At 39.9% G+C, this 20,457-nt stretch overlaps 1 protein-coding gene across 1 annotated transcript in view; it reads right to left on the bottom strand.

Annotated features, from left to right (window-relative positions):
• LOC149185236 (putative protein phosphatase 2C 17) overlaps positions 1–20,196 on the bottom strand; it is a 30,788-nt gene extending 10,592 nt beyond the window's left edge. Inside the window, exon 1 of the mRNA XM_089417847.1 lies at positions 19,392–20,196. The gene's annotated coding sequence lies outside the window, so the exon portion shown is untranslated. The remainder of the gene's footprint in view (positions 1–19,391) is intronic.
• Positions 20,197–20,457: the final 261 nt, after the last annotated feature.

Raw genomic sequence — 20,457 nt, 5'->3', positions numbered from 1 at the left:
TTGAATGACCACAAAAGTAGTTCAATGTTTCATCAATGTAAATAAAAGCTCCTATGGTTACGCTATCAAACAAAAAATGATTAAGTATATAGCTAGGTGAAAGAGACAAAATGAAATGTAGAAGTGCAAACAAAACAAAGACATCTAACACATAATGGAGCCAGAAGTAGAGACAAATGGAAGGGGCGGGGAAGGATACTTCTCAATCTAGATCATCAATCTTGAGAGTGCCCAATGTTGAGGGGGAGCTTTCTACACAACCTTGGGAGGAATTCTGGGTGGAGTCATAGACCGAGAAAGGTGAACCCTCCTAACAATCAAAAAGCCAGGAATGATGTAATGTCCCAAATGAAATAAATTTGAAAAAAGCACTTCACATAAAATTATCATGCACTTAACAGAAGATTGCCATGAAGAACCCAAACACCAGAAATTTGATAGAAACAATAAACCCACAAATTGCATGAAAATCTCATTAAAAGATCACAATGTGAGGAATAATGAGAAGATCACAACCCTCACCCAACCCTCACTGGATCACCTGAGGGTTTCAGTCATGGAGCTACTACTGAAGTATAGAACTGGGTTCTCAAACATCTCCATAAAAACAATATACAAATATAAGATGTCTCCAAATGACCTCCTCCTCTTTTATAAATCTAATGGATAGATCTCCAAGCCTCTAGAAGCATCTTATTTTATTATTTTATTATTATTCTAGGAGCTCCTCCATTGACTTTATCTTAAGTGACCTTTTAATTTTATTTTATTTTACTTAAGTCACTTTTCGTCTATTTCCTCTGAATTAATTATTTTTCCTAATTTAAATGACTAATTAAAGTCATTTAATTAAGGAAAATGGTAAATCGCCAACCATACTCTCTTCAGCCATTGGAAGTCACTTCTCAGCGTCCCATCCTGTAGATCTTCTCATTCTAGTTCCAACGAACTATTACACTGAGGTGTTCCATCATTAATCTCCCCGAAATGCCACCTCGAGCATAATTAATTAAGTTAGGCCCCATAATAATGCTAATTTTTTAAAGTTATCGAAATGCGACAAAACAAAAGACGATCTGTGCGGATGATGAAATATGCCAAGAGAATGCCACCAGATCCCATAAAAACTCCTCAAAACTCCATCGAAACCCCTGATGACATAAACCTGCTCCACTGACCTGGCCATCACCTGCCCTGGAAATCCACTCTGGTTGTACCATGGAGGAAAATACAAATGGGGACATTACAGTCCTCCCACCCCAAGATTGCTTTCCCTCAAGCAATCCAAATATGTGGACCAATCTGGTGGCCCAATGCAACTGAGACCTAATGCCAGGATCCCATACAAACCATTGGATGATGCACTGCTCCTGTGTCAACCCACCATGAATGGACCCCTCAATGCTCGAATCCCAGACCAATCTCCGACTGAACCTGCCATCAACAAATCCCACTAGATCCCAATGCCACCAAGATGGAGCATCAATGCTCCACGACTCATGTTGTCCTATAGCTCCGGTTGTGAATGCAGACCTACTGATTACGTACCAACTCATCACCTCTCTCCAGTCCAACCCCTGACTCAATCCACCGCTAATCCAACTCTATGAATGGGAAGGAATGTTGAAGAGTCATCGACCTGTATCCCACTGCCAACTAGAGCATGTAGTCTCTGACATGTCTGGGGTCCCTTCTCTACTACGCCCATGACTAAGGATATCACACCATCAATAGGATACCAACACATGATCTCTCACCAATCCATTCTGTGGGAAGGATCGAATGCATAGGCATCTGTATAGGTGATAAGTCCCCTATGCTACACTGTGCTCCACTCATGCAACCTCGCCTCGTTAGTCAACAATATCCATAGAGAAAGCCCTGCCTCTCTCCCTGTAATTGGTACAAGTGGCCAAACTGTGCTACAAACCCTATCTATGTACTCTTGGGGAGGGCTGCTGCTTGAAAATGCTACAGCTCAGTTGGCTGCCACTACATTTGTTTGCATATCGTCAATGGATAGACCCAAAGATGGATGCACTACCATCCTCCTCGCTTGATAGGAAACTCCACGCTCCTCCAGTCCACCAATCTCCTGCCAAACTGTCCAGTCATACTCCATCACCTCCTGAGGACAAGTGTCAGCGAATACTGTCACCTTGCTAGCTGTCTGTACATATGTCTGCTCCTCATCAATGGTTGACCCCAAGGGTGGTTGCCCATCCTCCTCCATCACAAGCTCAATATGAACCTCCAACTGGAACTCCCCAAAGGGCTCATCATGCATATTGTGCACATCCTCCTCCTTAGCTGACTCATGCTCCATCATATGTTGCTCATGCTGACTCATCACTGGTGACACACTATCTTGAATGTCTCTCATGCTCCATCATATGTTGCTAATGCTGACTCATCACTGGTGACACACTATCTTGAATGTCTCTCATAGGGTCCACTGACTACTCATCGCAAAAATCTGGTCTGTTGTCAACAACTCTACATGACTCGTGCCCCTAGGAAGCATCCTTGTATGAACCCATGGGCTTGTCCAAAGAAGAATCCTCACCCAGATGACTAGAAGGAATCTCCCTCTGCTCTACCTCTGTCATCTCCTCAGTGTCACTCAAGCATGAGTGGTCAGCACCCCAAGGTCCCTTGCAGATGAAGCAAAGTCCCTTCCTCCTCAGCTCATTCCTACTGCATGATCCGTCAAACTTGAGTAGCTCCTCCCTAGTCAACTGTCTCCTGAATAGCCCTGTTGTCGCATAGATTGTCACGACAACCCTAAGACCGAGGGCTGTCACCCTGATCCCCGATCTCTCCGTTTAACCCTGTCTCCTGCGGCTAAGGGGGGTAGACCCTATGGGACAATGGATGACCAACTGTGGAGCAGTTGGGTTGGGAGACATGAGGGGAAACAAGCACTTAATTGATTTTATTAAGTTAATAGACCAGTGCCTTATGGAGTTAATGACTGAATGATTATTTATCAAATGCTTGTAGAAATATGAGCTCATTAACAATCATTTACCATCAAATAACTCAAACAAAAATTAACTTTTACCAAATGCGAGATAATCGATAAATGCTCAATGGCTTAACAATGTTCCAGCAATTAAAATTTGAAAGAATAAATGCTTTAAATAACCATGTAGTTCTAAATGCTAGCCAGAGATCACATTCATATAGCTAATCTTTAAATGATCATTTAAGCATGTTTAACCACATGAAAATGATAAATATTAATCCCACATCAAAAATCTATTAGCCTTAGCGAAATACACCAAAATTTGGAAACGTGACAAAAAATGCTAAGACTAAATGTGACACAAAAATATTTCAGGAAAAACAACTTTTTATGATTTATATATATATATATATATATATAGTTATTTATTTATTCTTTTTTTTTTTATAAAATAAAACTAAACTTTGAAAAAAAATTCTAAGTGTCAAAACCAAAGCCTGAATACGCAAAATTTAAATGTAACTAAACCCAAAACTAACACCTAAAAATAAAACTAGAACTTAAACTAATTGAAATAAGAGGTAAATGAAAATCTAACTCTAAAATTATATAACAAGATGAAAACCGTTTTTTTTTTTTTTTTTTTTTATTTTTTTTTTATGATATTGAAACAAAAACCAAAACTAAAAAAAAAAATCTAAACTAAACCAAGCTTAAATGAAATTTATTTATCCTAAATTAAACTAAATAAAAGTAATATCGAACCTAAGATAAAATTCAATGAAACTAAAAGTATACGTATGCTAACCCTAAGCTAAATAATACTAACGCATAAATAAAAAAAGTGTCAACGTATGATTGTTTTTTGCAAGTTGGAATACTCTTTGCCGCTGTCCTGTTTCCTCCTTCTGCCGACAATGGTAGATCATGCGATGAGGGAGATTGCGCTTGGAGAGGAAAGAGGAGACCGAGCTGCGAGCTGAGGACGCAAGTTCTGGAGTGAAGCAGGCACTGGAGCAGCGTGGTTAGAGGAAAAATGCGAGTTTTTTGCAGGTATGGCAGGGGCAGCACACTGGTTGGAGGTAGAGAAGGTGGATGCAGTTGCAGTAGAGAGGATGAAGAAGAACGCAATAGGTATGAGTTGCGTACAGGCAGCGTGGAGCTCCAGTAGATGGGCAGCGTAAAAGAAAAAGTGGAGCTACGTAGGGAGGACGCAGGGATTGGAGGAGATTAAGTTGTGCGTTGAGGAAAAATGCAGTGTGATGGCTTCAGGATATGCGTGGTTTTGGCAGCAATGGCTACGGATGGAGCAGTGATAGAAGCTGTGTAGTGAAGATGCTGCTTTAAAGGGCTGCATATAGGCAACAAAATTACACACAGCAAGGAGGAGACAACACTCGGATGGAGGGGGCAGTGCTGAGTGATGTGACTGCCCAGATTTGCCTCAAAAAAAATTCAAAATGCCCCTGTAACACAAAGAAACCCTGAGAAATACCAAGGAGCTGATCAAACTCTCAGAAATCTTCAGAAAACCCTGCAACCTGTGATGGAAATATAAACAGCCAGAGAATATATATGTAAAAAACTAAAACCCTACAAACCAACTACAATTATTTACAACTTTGTGACTCTACAACAGCCAGATTTGTCAGTAATCCATAATGATATTTTCAGAATTTCAGGTTTACTATGAGATACTTCAGAAATCTCTCATGCATTCAAAAAATAAACTTAAATGATAGACCCAGAATCGAAACTGGCTGGGCTCTACAAGAAAATGCTTTGCGGGAGTTGGTTGGTTCAGCTGAGAACTTCCCCAAACGCCCACTGATCTTCTCAATAAGGATTTCCTGCACAACTCACTTTAACCATCAATAAAGAGGGAAAAAACAATACTAAATTCCAGATCTAATGGAGATACCTGCCATTATTTCAGAAATTCTATTACCATTCAAACCCTAGTAAGTGAACAAGATACATGTGTTGAACATCACTCTACATCAAGATATTACCAATGGTTGAAAACAGAATTATCCAGAAAATAAAGCAGCTTACAACACTTCAGGAGAGTAACACCAGCAAGATTTCAACCCCAAAGTCTTTCTTTATTGCACAAGAAAAAGTTTACAAGAGAGTTTTTTCAGCACAAGACTCACAGATCCAATGATCTCAAATGACCCCTAGCACCCTATTTAAAGGAAAAATTTCCAACGACTAGTTCGAGTGATCCATGTCAAAATGATCTCGACCGTCGATGAGAATCAAGATATCTGATCCATGTCAAAATGATCTTGACCGTCGATGAGAATCAAGATATCTTTCAATCTCATCCGTCGAAATTTTAATAAACTAAAAATTAAAATTTTGCATTTGTTTTCTCAAAATTTCGACTTATTTTTTTTATTATTATTATTATATATAAATTATTATTATTTTATTTTTAGTTATTTTTAATTTTATTTATTTATTTTTTTTCTAATTTTTTGTTATTATTTATATCTTTTATTTTTTATTTTTTATTTTTGGATCCTCGAACTTAGCCTTTGGAAAAATCACCTAGGACCTAGGACTTAGGACTTATGAGGGGATTAAAACATTTTCTAACCCTCAAGACACTTTACATCATGACTTTCACAATTTTACATCTCAAGGGGGAAAACCCTTTTGACATAGACCCTCATAGACCACCCAGTTCTGCGACCACATATAATCTAGCAGATTAACACACTAGGATTCCCCTAAGATTCTAATGACAAAATTCGTTCCGGCTTTGGGGTTAGGCTAAAGGAAAACTCTGCCGATCATGGATCGGTGAGACAAAAAACCTCCCGGAACGTAGATTATCACTAGAAGATTAGGTCTACCTAGGCAATTTACATACATGACTCAGATCTGCTAAGATTATTTACAATTTACACATGCAGACTGGGTTTACAACATAACATAATCAAGCTGATGATGGAAGTCGAATGGCATGGACACATCGATCAAGCGCTATCCCCTTTTGCGAAAAAAGGGGGTGTACTGCTATGGGTAGTTGACACATAGTGGTCAACAAGCCCAATGTTTTGCTCAACCAACCTTTCTGCTAGCTCATATGCAGCAGGTGAGACCAACTACTCTCTCCTCCAAACAGACAACAATCGAGACTGCAACTCCTAACAAATGGCATCACGGCCTCTCATACATGATGACAAGATGGACTGCATATGTGCTATGACTGTGTGAGGATGATGTTTCCTAATGTCAAAGAAGCATTGGAAAATTTGTAGGATCAAACCATCACACTCTAGATCAAACATGATTTCATAAGTCCTAGTCATAGCCATAACTTCTAAAATCTCAAGCTTCTTCCCAAAGGTAGAACATGCACTGTTGTCTAAATCCTAAAAAGTATCCACTATCAGCTTACAAACTCTCCCCATAGCATCATCATTGTAAGGAGCTATAAGGACGGTTAGTCTCATGATGTTACGAAGACAAGATACAGTTGGAAGGCTAACCCCTTCACAAGGTTCCTCCAAGAACTCGTGTTGTATGAGAGCAAGCATAGCAGGTTTTAGAACCCAAATTAGTTTCTTCCCTTCTAACTGGCTCACTTTGGAAAGGAGTGTATCTAGTTCATCAAATTTGAAAAGAATTTTCCATGTGACCCTCATGTGCTTCAAATCTGTCCCAGGAGCAAAAATCTTGTGTCCTATTTCCTGCCCCTTCTACACATCCTTTGGTTGTTCTCTCTAAAGAATTGCATAAACCCCCTTTGAGTTTGTTGTACATTAATGATGGCAAGTACATTAGGTTGCTTTAAACATGAATTGACTAACAGACTTTCCCAACTCACAACACAACTGCTAGCATTCAGAATTTGATCTCCACTAAGTCAGCCTAGTACTCACTAGACTCTGACATGTAAGACAACCATGCAATGATTATGGATACAAGCTCTCTGCTTAGCAAATTATCACATACTACTACCTCTTCTTCATACATTTCGTATCCAAACCCCATACATGCATTCTGACCAACATGGAAACTCAGCAATAGCATACAATGATTCTCAAGGCATCAATATTATCTACACCCGCATACAACAATGTCGAGCTTACAACGACTCAAAACCCTACTCTCAGCCTCGGGCAGTAATACAACGATATACTGGCAACAATTTCTCTTACACATAAATGGACATTACAACAAACTAACACACCAAACCTCTAAAGACTCAATCATACACTCTCATTCTGGTAACTACAATCCATGCCAGTCATGCACAAAATTATGTTAACAAATTGAGGGCAAAGCGAATAATGAGTGTTTGCTTGATAGAAAAATGATAAGTTAGAAACCTGGAGTTGTAGAATGACCCCACTTTTTGCTGCTATGCTATTCTGGTCTATGCGTACTCCAACAACAAGTAACTTTGTCCAATGGCCACGCAATCAAGCCTATTTCATTGACTCGGCCATCTAATCCAATTTCACAATGAAAAATTGACACCCCCAGAAAGAAATTATGTTGTAATGCAAATTTAGTTTTGATGCTTCCAGCAGCTAACTCGATTGACACCACTTCCGCCCAAAAGTCGCACTCCTCAGTGCACAGAGATATGACGCCTCCAACATTCAGTGCAAAAACTCCCACAAACTGTCTAGGTGCACCCAGAAACTGTGACACAGGTCCAATAATTTCTCCCCAACGTGTGAAGGCTCAAAAGATTGGTAGATTTGTAGTCTTGGTGTGTATAATTCTTCTTTGCATAGAAGGTGACTGTAGGACTCGGTAACAGTATGAATTCTGTGTGCCCAGATTGCGTTCCAGCTGAGAATATAGACTGTGTCCAACATTGCCCACCTTTTTACTACCCACACACTTGTCTTCCCACAACAATGAAACTCACAGTACTGGCTCCAAAACTCATGTCGACTCGGTCCCAACAACTCGACCATGCTACAAGGTCTTGGTCAAAAGATGGTTCCAGCAGTTTATCGGCTCGACTCTGCTCCCAGATGATTCCCTTGGTCTTTTGGTTTCCACCGCAAAGTTGATTTTGGCCTTAACAGTGACACGGTGCACTCAAATTATATGATTTCAACTAACAGTGCCCCTTGTGAGCAACTCTCAGTCTTCAAGAAATTGCACCACAACGCTGACTTCTTCCAACAATCACTGGAGATAAATGCATACGCTCAACACACTCAATACAGGTCACCACACTTCACTCGAAGTCGCAACCCGATTCAGCGTGGTCCTCTACCGTCTTCTCACGCAAACTTGCCAGTCTTTCCTGCGCTACGTTCTCCATGCTTTTGTATATGCCAATGGTGTTGGAGGCTACGTAATTCTCTTTTCATGACCACATGAAGTAATTCACAATCACAACCATTGCTTCTTGAGAAGGAGGCTTGATCTGCACCACACACTACCTAGTGGATGAAGAGCGGGTGCCTCGATTGCGCCACTCAGCTGAGAAGTCCGTCAATGTTGTTTTCCTCCAGCGGTGGTTCCTAATGCCATGCCGATTACATGAGCAGTGGATCAATTTACAAACTTGACAACTCGATCCACCCACGCGTTCCTCAGCAAATGGATTTGTTCCCCCCTTCAGTGATAGTCGATTCGGTCTTATGGGCAATACACGTGGTTTCCAGTGAACACTTACGCTCAGTCCACAACCCTTCCAAGTCTGGTGCACAATATTATTCGATCTCGGTTGCTACTATGAAAATGCCCACGACACTCCAAAATTAAAGGCTTTCAGCCACTGAAAAAATCGATCCTAGGGCAATTTGGTCCTCCAATAGTGAACTCTGCCCTTTAGATTTTCAAGCAGATCTTGATCCCCAACTATTGAATTCGACTTTCTAGATAAGAAATTGATCTCTAAGTATTGATGGAAAACCCAGAAATTCGATCTTCAAAAGAGATAATTGGCTCCTTTTTGACCAAGGGTTTGTTTTAGAAAATCCTTGCTCACATTCCCGTAGTGGATCTGGTTCAACAAATTTGGCACTTTACAAAATCACTGCGAATAATCTCGAAACCCTCTAACCATAATAGTTGTAACTGAAAACCCGCAGACTGAGCCAAAAACAAAGCTACGATACCAATGTAATGTCCCAATTGAAATAAATTTGGAGCAAGCACTTCATATAAAATTATCATGCACTTAACAGAAGATTGCCATGAAAAACCCAAACACTAGAAATTTGACAAAAATAATAAACCCACAAATTCCATGAAAATCTCATTAAAAGATCACAATGTGAGGAGCAATGAGAAGATCACAACGTGAGGAACAATGAGAAATGAGGCAACAATAACAAAATCCAGCTTTATTATATATAGAGAAATATGCGCCAATACAATAGCATGAAACAACCCTCCAATATATGCTATAATGTTGACGTCGGCCTCCAAACTGAAACAAGAAATCAAACAAAATCCAAATTTATTATATATAGAGAAATATGTGCCAATACAATATCTAGAAACAACCCTCCAATATATGCTATAATTTTGATGTCGGCCTCCAAACTGAAACAAGAAATCAATCACTACACCTATGGATTCTGAATGAATCCACCAAGGGGAGAGATGGCTTTTCACCCAACTCTCACTAAATCACCCAAGGGTTTTGTCCTGGGGCTACTGCTGAAGTAGAGAATCGGGTTCTCAAACCTCTCCACAAAAACAATACACAAATACAAGATGTCTCCAAATGACCTTCTCCTCATCTTTTATAGATCTGATGGATAGATCTCCAAGCCTCTAGAAGCATCTTATTTTATTATTATTCTAGAAGATCCTTCATTGACTTTATCTTAAGTGACCTTTTAATTTAATTTTATTTTACTTAAGTCACTTTTGGCCCATTTCCTCTAATTAATTATTTTTCCTTAATTAAATGACTAATTAAAGTCATTTTAATTAAGGAAAATGGTATATCACCCACCATATTCTCTTCAGCCATTGGAAGTCACTTCTCAGCATCCCATCCTGTAGATCTTCTCATTCTGCTTCCAATGAGCTATTACACAGAGGTGTTCCATCAATTAATCTCCCTGGAATGCCACCTCGAGCATAATTAATTAAGTTAGGCCCCATAATAATGCTAATTATTTAAAGTTGTCGGAATGCAACGGAACGAAAGACAAACTATGCGGATGATGAAATATGCCAAGAGAATGCCACCAGATCCCATAAAAACTCCTCAAAACTCCCGCTGACATAAACCTGCTCCACTGACCTAGCCATCACCTGCCTTGGGAATCCACTCTGGTTGTACCATGGAGGAAAATACAAATGGGGACATTAGAAACGAGAATCTTAGAATGGATGATTGGTTGCTTCACAGATCCTGGAAAGTAGTCCTCTATGGAGAGGGACTTTGGCTCTGGCAACCCCTAGAGCTAGTTTCATTGTTGGTCTTGTTACCCCTCATATTGCATGCTTACTCTTGTGCAGGTTGGTGGGATCATTTTGGCCTTCCAAAAGTTGGGATATTGGTGGAGGTTGTGTTAGTTTCTGTAGCATTGGATGTGTTGTAGCCTCGAAATTTGGTGGAGAGGCTAGAATGCATGAGATCTCCAAAACCCAGAGATCGTTTTTGGAAATTCCACCTAGAGATGACTTAATTAGATTATTAGCCTAGTTTTTAATGTTTCCTAAGTCTAAACTTAGGAAAACTAGTTAATTAATCATAATTAATTAAGTCAAGGTGAGAATTCTCTAGAAACTCACATGAATCGACCCAGAAATGATCTGAGCCATTGATTAAGATTCAATCTTGGTCATTGGAGTCCCAACGGGAAGATATAAGAAGGGATCGATGTGGTGATGGAGGATACACCAATGCAGATACTCAATTGCCTAGGTAGTTCGATTTTCTCAGTAGCAGAGACTTAGCAGAGAATATAGAGCCACAGTGTGTGAGTAACAGGTAGCAGAGGAGGTCAACAGCATTTCCAAAGGAAGTATTCCAGTTCTGGGAGAGGCAGTGAGAGGGAATGTGAAATTCCCAGAGGGTCTGTGCAAGCACTATGCGGAAGTTGATGCAGAAGCATCTGTGTGTGGCTGGGGAGGTAGTTCTAGGGACAGAAATTAGTTGTGGGGTGAGGGAAAATTCTCACAATAAATTTTCCAATAAATTTTCTCAAATTAGATCGCTAGTAGAGCATCTAAATTATTGTAATAATTTTTCCAATATTTTTTCTCGGATTAGATCGCAAGTAGAGCATCTAAATTTTTGTACTCAAATTTGTTGCTGAAGAATAATAGTTGAACCCTAATTTGTTGTACACGTTTTCCCGCATTGGGTTTTTCCGGGGACAGTTGTGCAAAAACAACTGTGTTAAATTTTTGTGTGGGCTAGAATTTCTTAGTCTCCCATATTTTATTTTCTGCAGTATTTTTATGGTGAAAACTGCAATAGCGATTTATTCATTATTTGTCGTAGCAAATAAATTGCATAATTAAATTTACAGTTAGGAGAATAATTTCCAGTTATTGCAATCAATGAAATTTTCACATCGTATCAGAGTGTGAGTGATCAATAAGGAAGCTCATAAGCGAAGGAAAGAATTTTGCTGCTCAGAGGGAGCGGCAGGCCGAAATTCTTAGAGGTAGCGTAGTGCTAAAATAGGCAGGCCAAATTGATTGGGCAAGAAATCGATTTTCAGGGTTGCAAAAAACTCGAGTTGCCCAGGTTAGTAATTCCAACAATCAGAGGGAGCAACAACTGCTTGGGATTTTGCTAAGAAGATTCCTTAGTTGAACACAAAGGGTTTTGCAGCAGTTTGGAGTTGCAGAATCAGCATCAGGTGGAAAGAGGAATAACACAAAGTAAATTCTTCAGTATGACAATGGACAAAATTGATATTCAGGAGGCTTTAGATTTGTCTTCCAGGTTGGAGGACGAATTTGCTTGCTTGTCAAAATCAACTTCACAGGGTGTCTGGTATATAGACAGTGGAGCGTCAACTCACATGACTGGGGTTAGAGAATATTTCTCTAGCTACAAGGAGCAGCAGATGGACTTTCATATTACGGTGAGAAACAAAATGAAGTGTACTCCGGTAGGGAGAGGTACCATCGATTTTCAAAGCCAGTCAGGAGCAAACACCAATGTTACAAATGTATTGCATGTGCCAGGATTGGGTGTGAACCTGATTTCAGTATCCCAGTTACAAGATAAGGGATCGTAGGGAAGAAAGTGTTTGTCAAACACTCACGCTGGGAGAGGGTAAGACAAATTGGAGTTCGAAGCAACAAATTGTACAGGTTGTAGCTCAACTCTCCAAGCAGTTGGCACTAATAGGCAGTGACAGTAGCAGTGGGAAGCAACTGAATGAGGTATGGCATATGAGAACGGGACATCTACACCATGTAACACTAAAGATGCTCAGGGAAACAGTAATAGGGGTTCCAAAACTTGGCACAGAACATGATGATGTGTGCAGAGGATGCGTACTTGGGAAGTATGCTAAGCCAATATTCCCAAGAAGTGACAACAGAGTAGATGGCGTGTTAGGACTTATACATTCAGATATTTATGGCCCTATGTCCACTAGAGCTCTCAATGGTGTCGAATACTTCGTCACCTTTATTGATGACCATTCTTCTTGAAGATCAAAGATGAGGCCTTTGGTCGTTTTAGAGTTTAAGGCTCTCGTGGAGAATATGACAGGGAAGAACATCAAGGTGTTTTGCTCAGATAATGGAGGAGAATATTTTGGTAAAGACTTCATAGATTTTTGCGTGAAGGAAGGCATCAGAAGAGAATGGACAACTCCGTATAATCCACAGCAGAATGGGGTAGCAGAGCAGAAAAACAGAACCATAGTTGGGGCCGCCAAATCCATGTTATATGACCAGGAAATGCCCAAGTTTCTATGGGTAGAAGCATGTAACACGACAATGTATATTGAGAATAGGAATCCTCGTAGAGCATTGGGGAAGAAAATGCCAGAAGTGGTCTTCACAGGGAAGAAGCTAGAAGTTAGTCATTTTAGGATCTTTGGCCACGTTGCTTATTGCCATGTGCCAGATGAGAAGCGCACCAAATTGGATCAAACTACAGAGAAGGGGTTTCTCGTTGGGTATAGTGAGACCTCCAAGGAATACAAGATTTACATTCCTAGCAATATGAAGATTGTAGTAGTACAGGATGTAAAGTTCATGGAAGATAGAGCTTTCAAGAGATCTCATGAGATGCCTGCAGGTGATCAAACTCCACTAGCTAAAGCTCCATTGGTCCAGCAGCAGGGGTAGCGAGTGGGACAGTCACAAGAATCCACTACAGTAACTAGTACTAGCATTTCCTTAAGAGCAACGAGTCTAGTGAGATCTCAGGAAACTCACAATTGCAACCTTCACCAAAAATAAAATATGTTGCGAAAATAAAATGGAAGCTGAGAAAATAATGCACACACAATAAAATCGACACCAATATTTTTGGACTAATAGTCCCCAGAAAAAACCCCGAAGGGAAAACTGGTGCAGCAGATGAGGGTTTATTTTATTATTATGCAGCAGTAAAAATCTAAGTACAATATCTGGATGCCCAACTGGAAATCCTCCAGCAAATAATCTCGCCAAAACAATTAGGAGAAAAATTCTCCCTTTACAAAATAATACTGACTCCTTCTGGCCTGCTCGCACTGCCTCTTGGTTGCTTGCACTACTGGCCTGCATAGTTCGTACGACCTCTGGAACTGCTCCAAATTGGGCCGTCTAGCCTCCTCCTGCCACTAGAAAAATTTGCTCTGCCTTCCGGAATGTGTTTCCGGCCTCCAACAACTAATCCAAACCCTTCCTAGCAATTCGCTCAAGTAGACTGGCTAACTCGCACCACCTGGGTGACTTTCTCTGCAGAATAATTTGGCCACCTTTCTACTGACTCTCCGGCACTGGAAAACCCTTCGGAACTATCTGATGCTACTCCTCAAACACTAATGCTCTCCTTCTCTGGCTCGAACTCACTTCCTTGTTGAATCTCTGCAACTAGATAGCTCGATCTTCCAAGAAACTCGCTCCCCTCTTGCGTCTCTATCTGTCTATCTCCATCCCATTGTTCTGCTCTTATAATCTCTTGTTGGAGCTTCAACGACCATGATTAAATCCGCATCAATGGCTAAGATCATCTTAGACTCAATCCGTACGAGTCCCTAGAGCATTCTCGATCATTCTTAATTAATTCCCATAAGTTAACCAGTTTTCCTAAGTTAGACTTAAGGAAATATTTAAATGATGGCTAATTAATTTAATAAAGGCATTTCGCAAGCTTATCTCGCAAAACCTTTGCTGGGTTTTGGAGACCTCATGTTCCTTAGTCTCTTAGACACAAATTGAGATTAGAACACTTAACCGATGTTACCAAAAACTAATACTCCCTCTTAGCAAGGAAGGTGTTCTCTCTCTACTCCAACATCTCTATTCCTTTGTAGTCGAACTACACTGCTGGTGTCCGACCTCTGCAACTATTTGATATTGTCCACAAATCCACTGCACAATTATCTTATTCATCTATTAACCCTGTAGTTGAATCACTCTACATCAACACTGCTACTGACACTACATCGTGCCTCTCTACACTACTGCCAATACTCCCTGCACTGCAACTGATCTCACGTTGTTGTTGTTGTTGCTGCTGCTGCTGCAACTACTGCAACTGAGAACTAATCTCTCTTGATCTCCCTCTGAATAAGGACTAGGAAACTTCTTTTCCTTCCAGCAAAGCCTCTCCTCTACAACTCGCACTCCTACCTGCATGTCGAACAGGACTGCATAGTTATGCTACGGGAAATTCAATCTTGTATTCGAAAACCCTTTCCGGTAATACCTCAACCTCCTACTGCTCACTAAAGCTACTCGCTCTTCCTCAAGATCGCTTCCCAACACTGGCACATGATCTGTAGCCTCACCACACGGACGGACTGACCGTCTTTAGCTAGAATTATGCCTTGCTCTTTACAACTAGACAATTCATATTGCCTCTCTCGGATACATCTGCTGGAATTAGCTCGGCCTCCTTTCCTTCTGAAAACTGGAAACATGTTTGGATGGAAGTTGGAACTGCACTTGCTCCCTGCAACTAAGTAATTCGCACTACCTGTGTCAATGAAACTAGCTCTGCAACTATCTCTCAAGTACTGACTACAAATAGCTCTACAACTGTCTTCTGATTGACTAATTGCACCTACTGACATTGTACCTGTTGTTATGATATTGCACTCGCACTCCTTCCTGCGTGTCGAAAAGGACTGCATAGTTATGCCATGGGAAATTCAATCTTGTCTTCGAAAACCCTTTCCGGTGATAACTCGGCCTCCTAATGCTCACTGAGGCTACACACTCTTCCTCAGGATCGCTTCCCAACACTGGCACATGATCTGTAGCCTCGCAACACGGACCGACTATCTCTAGCTAGAATTATGCCTTGCTCTCTACAACTGGACAATTCACACTGCCTCTCATGGCTTCATCTGTTGGAATTAGCTCGGCCTCCTTTCCTCCTGAAAACTAGAAACCTCTCTGGCTGGAACTGCACGTGCTCCCTGCAACTAGGCAATTCGCACTTCCTGTGTCAATGGAACTAGCCCTGCAACTGTCTCTTAAGTATTGACTACAACTAGCTCTACAACTGTCTTGTGAATGACTGATTGCACCTGCTAACAATGAACCTATTGTTATGATATTGCACTCGCACTCCTGCCTGCATGCTAAATAGGACTGCATAGTTATGCTACAGGAAATTCAATCTTGTCTTCGAAAACCCTTTCCGATAATAACTCAACCTCTGGATGCTCACTAAAGTTACTCGCTCTTCCTCGGGATCGCTTCCCAACACTAGCACATGATCTATAGCCTCGCAACACGGATCGACTAACTATCTCTAGTTAGAATTATGCCTTGCTCTCTGCAACTGGACAATTCACACTGCCTCTCTCGACTTTATCTGTTGGAATTAGCTTAGCCTTCTTTCCTCTTGAAAACTGGAAACCTCTCTGGCTGGAACTACACCTGCTCCCTACAACACTGCCTGTGTCAATGCAACTAGCACTGCAACTGTCTCTTGAGTACTGACTGCAACTAGCTCTACAACTGTCTTCTGAATGACTAATTGCACCTGCTGACACTGAACCTGTTGTTATGATACTGTGGGCCCTCGTAGCAAAGGTGATGATGGTCTTGCTGCAACAACTGGAATTGATCTAACTGATCTCCTTGTTGCATCTGCATTGAACCCTATCCATCTTGACACGCGGAAGTATCAAGCTCCACCTCCACTTGGATCTGGTGTCCCACTATCTCCTATCAAGCCTTGTCCCTTACTCCCTTACTGGAAAATTGCTTCACTTTGCAACTTGCACTTGACAACTCGCACTTCCTTCGACACCTATCCCAGGAAACTGGAAGTCGATCTACTGCCCAGGTCTACATTCCGACTAATTAGCACAACCTCCTCTAGCAATCTCGTATGGCCATATCTAGAAAGCTGCAAAATCTGCGAAACTCAAATAACTAGAGAATAAAAACTGGAAATATCCTTCTCCTTCCTGCTTGGCCTCTCTTTTGATGCTCGTACTTCCTTATGAATGTGTAGATCTACCTCAGGATGTCTTCCTTTGACTAATATATTGCCTTCAGTTGCTCATTGAGACTACTCGCTTTGCCTTCTTGATGTCCTTCTTTGGACACTAGCACATGAACTACAATCTCTGCAACTCGAACTGGCTATTCTGGAAAATTCACACTGGCAAATTACTTTGCCTACTATGGCCCTCTCCAACTAGAAATCTCGGATCTCCTCTTGAAAAATGGATCTAGAAACCCTCTGAGAAATTCTGGAAATTCCTTCTTCAGCGTGTTTTTCTCTTCTTATCCTTGCACAAATTTGTAGCTCAAACCCTCGTTGCAAAATCACTGCGCCCAAATCTGTTCAGCGAACTGACTAATCTACTCACCAAAACCCTCTATTCAGCAAATCCATTGCTTGCAAATTCTGCTTCTGAGGCTATTTGAATTTTCCTCCACCTCGAACTGGAAATCAAACCCCACTGTCTCTGCAATTTGCACTTCTAGTTGGTCTACGCTGATCTAGAGAAATTGTGCCCAGATCTGAAGCTGCACCATTTTTCTCCTCTCGCTTCTGAGCTTCTAATCTGATCTTCAATGATCTGATACCATGTTAAAATTCCTTGATTGCAATTAACTGGTAATTTATCTCCTAATTATTCCGCAGTTTATTTGTTATTACAACAAATATCGATAAAATCACAATTGCAATCTTCACCAAAAATAAAATACACTGCAAAAAATAAAATGGAAGCTGAGAAAATAATGCACACAATAAAATCGACACCAATATTTTTGGACCAATAGTCCCCGGAAAAACCCTGAAGGGAAACCGGTGCAAAATTTGGATGCCCAACTGGCAATCCTCCAGCAAATAATCTCGCCAAAATAATCTTAGAGCATTCTCGATCGTCCTTAATTAATTCCCATTAATTAACCAGTTTTCCTAGTTAGACTTATGAAAATTTAAATAATGACTAATTAATTTTAGGCGTTTCGCAAGCTTATCTCACGAAACCTTTCTTGGGTTTTGGAAATCTCGTGTTCCTTAGTCTCTTAGACACAAATTGAGACTAGAACACCTATCTGATGCTACCAAAAACTAACACTCATTAGCAACTTGGATAGCATTCATAATCCTTACAGTTCCCCTAATGTTACCTTAGGAGATAATATAACAAACGATGGGAAGGGGTTGCATATTGGAGGTTGCCCAAGGATTCCAAGGATATGAATTGTCTTTTTTTGGGCATATTTTCCTATCAATTTTGCTCGAAATCTAGTAAGGAACTATTGGAATCATAAATTTGAGTTGTGGATGTGCACAAGTTGAGTGCAACAAGTGTTTTTCTAGGCGTTTAATCCATTAATGCATTCAAAGAGCATTTTAAATAATAAAAATTCACAATATCACCCAAAATTGCATCACAGAATTATGTTGAAAATTGAAATGTTTCCTCTATCGCATGTTTGTGTCTGTGTTGTGCATGGTTGGCTACTTAGGTGTAGAAGTGTTGAAAATAGGTACAACCGGACATCCAACCTGTTGTCAATTAGTTTAAGTGTAGTCTCACTATTTGACATTTTTTCCTTTTCGGGCATATTTTCCTTTCAACCAAAATCTAGTAGGGAACTATTGTAATCATAAATTTGAGTTGTGTAATGTGCACAATCCAAGTGCAACAGGGGTTTTTAAGACGTTTAATCCATTTGTGCATTCAAAAATGAATTTTAAATAACAAAAAAAAATCATAATATCGCCCAAAACTGTATCACTAAATTTCATTGGAAATTGAAATGTTTCCACTATCTCACAGTTGTAAGTGTGTTGTGCATAATAAAGGGAGCTACCAACTTTAGCTGTGTACAATCTCTTTCTCATGATTTAAGAGTATTAAAATTGGAGATACTTTTAAAAAATTTGACACCTTTTGAAATACTAGTAATTGAGGGGTTCTAATATTTGTATTTCCAATGTTCTATGCAATGCTAATAACATTCTCACGTTCAGCAGTCCCTAGGATTGGCAATAAATTTTGCACCGAGAAGCAAAGGAGTATTAATGTGAAATGATAAACTGCCGATAATGTTAGTACCAGAGCAATGGAAGCGAGGTGCAGACTACAACCTCGGTGTACATGGGGTATCTATCAGCTCTTCATATGCCCCATTTAATGGGGAGGATGCATTGATTATAGATACTAGCACAAACAAATATAAAACCAGGTCTAATCTACACCTCGAGGTTATGAAGCTTGAGGATGAACATATCAGGAGTCCACATAAATGGTGAATATTGAAACTCAAGATATTTATCCCCCTAGGTTTGAAAACTTAAAGTGCATAGAAGACCCCGGTTGATAAGGATTTCTGCTAGTATAGTAGAGACGTGAAACCAATATTTTGGTCCCCTGAAACATAAATCATTAATCCCACCAACAAATGTGTATAAACACAGACGACAGCAATTTCTTACAAGAAATATAAGCATTTTTTAAATTAAAATAGAGACGTGAAACCAACATTTTGGTCCCCTGAAACAGAAATCATTAATCCCACCAACAATTGTGTATAAACACAGAAGATAACAATTTCTTACCAGAAATATAAACATTTTTTAAATTAAAGTAGTCCAGATAGGGCTCTAAAATAATTGGAGATTTCAAATCAAAGGGAAAAAGGGCAGAGATAGAAACCACTTATTAACAGCTACAAAATCCAACCATTTATTCCCGAGTATAAATCTATACAGAAATATATGTATAACATATAACTATTATTTCGGAATAGTTTATGAAATGGAGTAATTGCTCTCTGCCAGCGAATAAAAAGAGTGTAGAGTTACTACCTGTGAAGAAATTAGTAATTTGTGTTTGTATTCAGCCTGCAAGCTCTTTGTGCTAAAATGCAAGAGAGTTCAACCCAAGTGCAGCAACCTTCCAGGCAGACAATAAAACTTGATGTCCAACGAAGTAACGGTGAGGACACCCTGTCGATAACGTGACAGGTCATTCTTTAACCCTCGCCTCGTGGCATCCGCTCGATTTTTCGGATGATTATCTAATTCAAATCTTTTTCTTGAGTTTTCTCTGGTTCGATTGCCAAATAGACGCGTGGAATTCTGCAAACAGATTGACGTCTGTCTTGCGCTCGCTCGATTTTTCGGATGTTTATCTAACTCAAAGCTTTTTCTTCAGTTTTCTCTGGTTCGATTGCCAAATAGACGCGTGGAATTCTTCAAACAGATTGACGTCTGTCTTGCGCTCCCCACGATCGTGTGACCTTGTCCTGCCTCAGTATTAATTTCAGTGTGCCGCCAACATTGTTTCATTCGGCGGCAATATAACCGTTCCTTAATATTTTTGGAATTTACTAAGTTAAAAATAAATGATTATTAATATTTGACCTGGGTTGTTTTCCTTTAACGTTTCTTTTATTTTTTCTCTGTATGAGAATCCTTATAGTGTTTACTGTGGATTCTCAGAGTTTTTCTGACAGCCTAGCTGTTTGCTCAAACTCACAGCATTTGTCTTATTTCATATCTCTTCGTCGTGTTATCCTTTTAAGGAATCCGGGAGGTATGTATGGACAGATTTGGTCATTTTGCTGGTTTCGATGGCGGTTCTGGTTTGCAAATACTCTGTATGATTGTATTTTCAACCAGTCGAGACTGTTTTTTCCCTATTATAAAGTGAAATACCAGTCTTTTAGAAATGCTCAATATATGCTATGTAACTTTTTATTTTTAATAGATGGTTCGCTTTTTTCCCATGAAAAAAATATATATTTAATACTCATTAGAAAAAAATATATATATATTTAATACTCATTAGAAAGATGATTTGAGTGTGGCTATCTTATATCACCACTTTAAACATTATATAAATATCAGAGATATTATCTCAAATTGAAAT

The sequence above is a fragment of the Pinus tabuliformis genome, chromosome 3_2 (genome assembly GCF_031772625.1).
Source record: "Pinus tabuliformis cultivar Carrire ecotype Pingquan chromosome 3_2, CPIR1, whole genome shotgun sequence".
Lineage (NCBI taxonomy): Eukaryota > Viridiplantae > Streptophyta > Pinopsida > Pinales > Pinaceae > Pinus > Pinus tabuliformis.
The sequence above is the reverse complement of the archived record's forward strand: the minus strand, read 5'-3'. Positions and strand labels throughout refer to the sequence as shown.